Below are 6252 nucleotides of genomic sequence, written 5' to 3'. Positions count from 1 at the left end.
CGAACCCGAAACTATTCATTAAACATTACCCCGAGCCCGACCCGAAACCCGAAACTATTCATTAAACATTAACCCGAGCCCGACCCGAAACCCGAAACTATTCATTAAACATTAACCCGAGCCCGACCCGAAACCCGAAACTATTCATTAAACATTACCCGAGCCCGACCCGAAACCCGAAACTATTCATTAAACATTACCCGAGCCCGACCCGAAACCCGAAACTATTCATTAAACATTACCCGAGCCCGACCCGAAACCCGAAACTATTCTGAGGCAAAATAACCGAGCCCGACCCGAAACCCGAAAGTATTTCTGGACCCATCGGGCTCGGGTAGCAGACCTCTAGTGTGTGTGTGTGTGTGTGTGAGAGAGAGTGTATAGTGTGTGCGCGTGTATAGTGTGTGTGTGAGAGAGTGTATAGTGTGTGTGCGTGTGTGTGAGAGAGAGAGTGTATAGTGTGTGTGTGTGAGAGAGAGAGTATATAGTGTGTGTGTGTGTGAGAGAGTGTATAGTGTGTGTGTGTGAGAGAGAGTATATAGTGTGTGTGTGTGTGTGAGAGAGAGAGAGAGAGTATATAGTGTGTGTGTGTGTGTGAGAGTGTATTGTGTGTGTGTGTGTGAGAGAGAGTATATAGTGTGTGTGTGTGTGAGAGAGTGTGTGTGTATGTATGTATGTGTATAGTGTGTGTGTGTGAGAGAGAGAGTGTATAGTGTGTGTGTGTGATAGTGAGTGTGTGCGTGTGTGTGCGAGTGTATAGTGTGTGTGTGTGTGAGTGAGAGTGTGTGAAAGAGTGAGTGTGTGTGTGTGAGAGTGAGTGTGTGTGAGTGAGAGTGTATAGTGTGTGTGTGTGTGTGAGTGTGTATAGTGTGTGTGTGTGTGTGTGAGTGAGAGTGTGTGAGAGAGTGTGTGTGTGTGTGTGAGAGTGTGAGTGTGTATAGTGAGTGTGTATAGTGTGTGTGTGTGTGTGTGAGTGAGAGTGTGTGAAAGAGTGAGTGTGTGTGTGTGAGAGAGTGAGTGTGTGTGAGAGAGAGTGTATAGTGTGTGTGAGTGTGTATAGTGTGTGTGTGAGTGAGAGTGTGTGAGAGAGTGTGTGTGTGTGAGAGAGTGAGTGTGTGTGAGTGAGAGTGTATAGTGTGTGTGAGTGTGTATAGTGTGTGTGTGAGTGAGAGTGTGTGAGAGAGTGTGTGTGTGTGAGAGAGTGAGTGTGTGTGAGTGAGAGTGTATAGTGTGTGTGAGTGTGTATAGTGTGTGTGTGAGTGAGAGTGTGTGAGAGAGTGTGTGTGTGTGAGAGAGTGAGTGTGTGTGAGTGAGAGTGTATAGTGTGTGTGAGTGTGTATAGTGTGTGTGTGAGTGAGAGTGTGTGAGAGAGTGTGTGTGTGTGAGAGAGTGAGTGTGTGTGAGTGAGAGTGTATAGTGTGTGTGAGTGTGTATAGTGTGTGTGTGAGTGAGAGTGTGTGAGAGAGTGTGTGTGTGTGAGAGAGTGAGTGTGTGTGAGTGAGAGTGTATAGTGTGTGTGTGTGAGTGAGTGAGAGTGTGTGAGAGAGTGAGTGTGTGTGTGTGAGTAGTGTGTATAGTGTGTGTGTGAGTAGTGTGTATAGTGTGTGTGTGAGTGAGTGAGTGAGTGTGTGTGTGTGTGTGTGAGAGAGTGAGTGTGTGTGTGTGAGGGGGGGGGAACTGTTTTAGCTCCGCTTTTATTCACCTTTTATACCTCAGCTTTCCAGGATGATCTCCAGAAGCTTTCTGTGGACTCCACAATTGTTGTCTGTATAATGGATCATGATGAGAGTGAATACAGGGAGCTTTAAAGCGTTTGTGGACTGGTTTGAAACAAATCGTCTTAGGCGTAATGCTAGTAAGAGCGAGCAAAGTGTGGTTGATTTTAGAAGACGTCCTCATCAAGTGGTGGCAGAGAGCCAGACATTGAGATTGAGTGCATATTTGCACAACAAGCCCGCTTGGTCTGACAGTATGATACCGGTTTATAAGAGCCTGTTGAAGAGCCATGGCTGTCATCCCTTCATCACGCAGCGTGTGAGCTCGTTCAGCCCCGGTGTTACAGCGAATATCGTATAATCATGGGGTAGTAACGTTACACACTTTGATGCTTGAAACAAAGTTTTTAATATGTGTCATGTGTGTGGTGAGCTCTGCTGTGAATTCCCCTTTGGGATCAATAAAGTCAGTCAGTCGATCGATATTCACACGGTATGTACAGAGTAACGACGCCATAAAGCCCTGCACTCGATAATAACCGCAGCCCGGCAGGCAGGCGCACACACACGTGTTCGGTGTTTATTACCTCCTGCTGTCTCTGAGCGCGCGCTGATGTACTTCCTCAGCTTCACCAGGGCTCTGCTCCTCACGGGCTTCTCGTTGGACGCGAGCTTCTGAGCGAAGACGATTTCTGCTTCTTGTGTCGATGCCATTGCTGCTGATCTACACGTGCTGCTCTGCTCTGCTCTGCTCTGCTCCTCACACGCGTAACCTCCGGCGCACGCTGAGGACGTCACAGACAGACACTGCTGGATGGAGTGTGAGGCGACGGGGGCACATGCTGCTGCTGCTGCTTCTTCTTCTTCTTCTTCTTCTTGGTGTTTAATGGCGGATGGCTACAACTTTTAGGCGCATTACCGCCGCCTACTGATTAGGAGGGTATTATTTCACCATTAGAATCTATTTTTTTACTACCCCATAACCAGTTGTGAGCATTAAAATCCCCACACCATAACTCTCTTACCTCTTTCAACCGTTTCAAGTGAATTTAATGACATGTTTTTACATGGATTATAAAAGTTACATACTACAAGTGAGTTCTCATGATAAAAAATCTCAACCAAAACACACTCCAACTCCTTCACCTCTGCAAGAACTCTGTATGTCATTCCATCTTTTATAACCCTAACTACCCCTCCTCCTTGACTCCCAAATCTTTCCGAACCGAATTATAACCTGGTAAAACAAACTGAAGATTTGGTTTAAGCCAAATGGTTTTTACACTTGTCATATTCGTGTTCTTCCCCACACTTCACACATCTCATTTTTCCTCTGCACACTGCAGCCACATGTCCAATTCGCTGGCATTTGAAACATCGCAGAGGCTTTGGAATATATTCTCTGATTACGTAACTGATATATCCCAATTTCACCTTTTCTGGCATCTTACCTTCAAATGTCAGCAGTATACTCATGCTTTCTTGTCGTTCCTACCTACTCTCACTTGTATTGTTCGTTCTTGCAAGAAATCCATAATCCAGTTATATAACCTCCCGTTGATGCCCATTCGATCTAATTTAATTAACAGCCCTTCCTTCCACACCATGTCATACGCTTTCTCAATGTAAAAAACCCCTCCCATTACAGCTTTCCTTATTTCATTCTCCAAGCTTACAACTGCATCTAGTGTACTACGTCCCTTTCTGAATCCACTCTGATATGGATGTAACACATTTTTGGTTTCCAAATCAAATAACCATTCTTTCCATTACTTTGCACATGTTTGATGTTAAAGCAATAGGTCTATAGTTCATGGGAATAGAGTGGTCTTTCCCAGGTTTTGCAATAGGTACTATAATGCCTTGTTTCCACGAATACGGGAGTTTCCCTGATTTCCATACTTCATTGTAAAGTTTTAAGATTACATTTAATGCTTTTTCTGATAGATGCTTGATCATATCATAACACACTTCATCTTTCCCTGGAGAAGTATGTCTTACCCCTTTCAGTGCCTGTTTTAGTTCATTCAATGTGAATATGGCATTTTAGAGCCTGTCTATAGCTGGACATACTGTTTTTCCACGCAATTCTAAAAACTTCCAAGTTAGTTTTTCTCCATTTGCGCTCAAGACTACGAGTTTTTTTCTTGAGAGAATGGGTATTACTGTTGTACCATGGCGCAGTACGTTTTTCTCTAACCTTTTTCAATTTGATGGGGACGCACGATTTTGCAAGTGACGTCGCAGGTATCAGAGAGTGCAAGTGGCGATTGCAAGTGACTTCGTAATTTAGTTTCTTAGTTTCTTTCTTCACCACCTGGCTACTATTGTAAAATGTTGAGAGATTCAAACAAAAAGTAATCAATAAATAGAATAAAATAAAAAATAATAAAGACTGCAAGTGACGTCGCTAGTGGAAGTGCAAGTGTCTGAGAGTGCAAGCCTGAGAATGCACGTCTGAGAGTGCAAGCGCCAGCTGCAGCCAGACCCTTTTGAAACAGAGACCGACATTCCGGCCCGGAACGCACATTTTCAAAGAATAACTGACTGTAGCATTGTTTTTCAGATAAACAAGTATGTTAACTTAGCATGTTTCTTAAATATCTGCAAACATATTATGGTATTTTTATGCTTTAGTAGAGTCAAAAACTTACATACAGCACCTTTAATATCAGTAATACGCAGCATGCATGATACAAGGAAATGGTCAGTAACATCATCACTTTGAGGTACGATATCTATATCAGTAAGATCAATTCCATGCGATATAATTAAATCTAGCGTATGATTAAAACGATGAGTGGGCCCGGTGACGTTTTGCTTGACTCCAAAAGAGTTTATTAGGTCAGTAAACGCAAGTCCTAATGCATCATTTGTATTATCAACGTGAATATTAAAATCTCCGACAATTAGCGCTTTATCAACAGTAACCAATAGGTCTGAGAGGAAATCTGCAAATTCTTTTAGGAAATCTGTATACGGCCCTGGTGGTCTATACACAGTAGCCAGAGCAAGAGATACGATAGATTTCTTTTGCATATCTGACAGTGTAACATTAAGCATTAGTATTTCAAATGAGTTAAACCTGTATCCTGTCTTCTGAGTAACATTGAGAATATCACTATATATTGTTGCAACACCGCCACCACGACCAGTCAGACGAGGCTCATGCTTATAATAGTAGTTTGGTGGAGTAGACTCATTTAGACCAATATAATCATTAGGTTTTAGCCAGGTTTCAGTCAAGCAGAGTACATCAAAACGATTATCTGTAATCATTTCATTTACAATAACTGCTTTGGGTGAGAGTGATCTAATGTTTAGGAGCCCAAACTTTAAAAATGGTTTTTGTTCATTTATTTTAAATTGTTCTGGTTTAATCACGATCAGATTTTTTCTAGATCCTGCATTAAATTTATATTTTGACCTCACTATTCGGGGAACAGACACAGTCTTTATAGATTGGACAGCACAAGTACTTCTATCATTTAAGCGGGTAGAACAAAAGTCATCAGGGCAGTTATTTGAGATTTGACTTACTAGTCACATGGAGCGCAGCGTCCTGGAGATGTTGTCCGACATGAGCTCCGCCCCGACTCTGCTGGGATGCAGACCATCAGCGCGAAACAGCCTAGGACGCTCCCAGAAAAGATTCCAGTTATTAACAAAGAGCAGTTTCTGTTCTTTACACCATGACAATAACCATTCATTTAAAGCAAAAAGCCTACTGAACTTTTCATGTCCTCGTCGATACGTGGGAAGCGGTCCTGACACGATGATCGTCGTCGCGGGCGATGTGCGGCGCACCGTCTCGATCAGGCTCCTGAAGTCCCTCTTCAGCGTCTCCGTCTGCCGCAGCTTGGTGTCGTTAGCCCCCGCGTGAAGCACGACCGCTCCGGGGCTCTCGTCACCCTTCAGGATAGCGGGTATCTGCGCAGAAACATCGAGAACACGAGCACCAGGGAAACAGTGAGTGTGCACCTTACCTTCAGCTAACGTAGCACGGACGTGCCGGACGATGGAGTCTCCGATGATCACAGCGTCGCGTTCCGTCTCGCGGAGGGGAGCGAAGCGGTTCCGGGTGGAGATCTCGAAGACCGGAGGCGGCGGAGGGGGAGAGGTCGTCGCCCGGGACCTGGCTCGCGTCTTCCGATGCGGCTGCACCCAGGGTCCGTGGTGTCCCGGCGCCGGAGTGAAGGACATCTGGGAAGATCGCGTCCTGGGTGCACCGGGCCTGTGCAGAGAAACACACGGAGTAGAGGTGGTGGGAGAGATAGCAGCGCGCTGTAATGTATTAGAGACGATAGTGCCCATGTTGCTAGTTATTTCGTGTAGTTCATGTGTACTTATTGGTACACAGAGCAGTTGAGATAAATCAGGCAGGTTATTTGTGAATCTGAAACACGCACGATTTGTGTCGATTGCAAGTGACGTCGCAGGTATCAGAGAGTGCAAGTGGCGATTGCAAGTGACTTCGTAATTTAGTTTCTTTTGTCTTGTCTTCACCACCTGGCTACTATTGTAAAATGTTGAGAGA

This window comes from Sinocyclocheilus grahami, unplaced genomic scaffold (assembly GCF_001515645.1).
Source record: "Sinocyclocheilus grahami isolate Dianchi unplaced genomic scaffold, SAMN03320097.WGS_v1.1 scaffold646.1, whole genome shotgun sequence".
NCBI lineage: Eukaryota > Metazoa > Chordata > Actinopteri > Cypriniformes > Cyprinidae > Sinocyclocheilus > Sinocyclocheilus grahami.
This window is presented reverse-complemented; position numbering follows the sequence as displayed.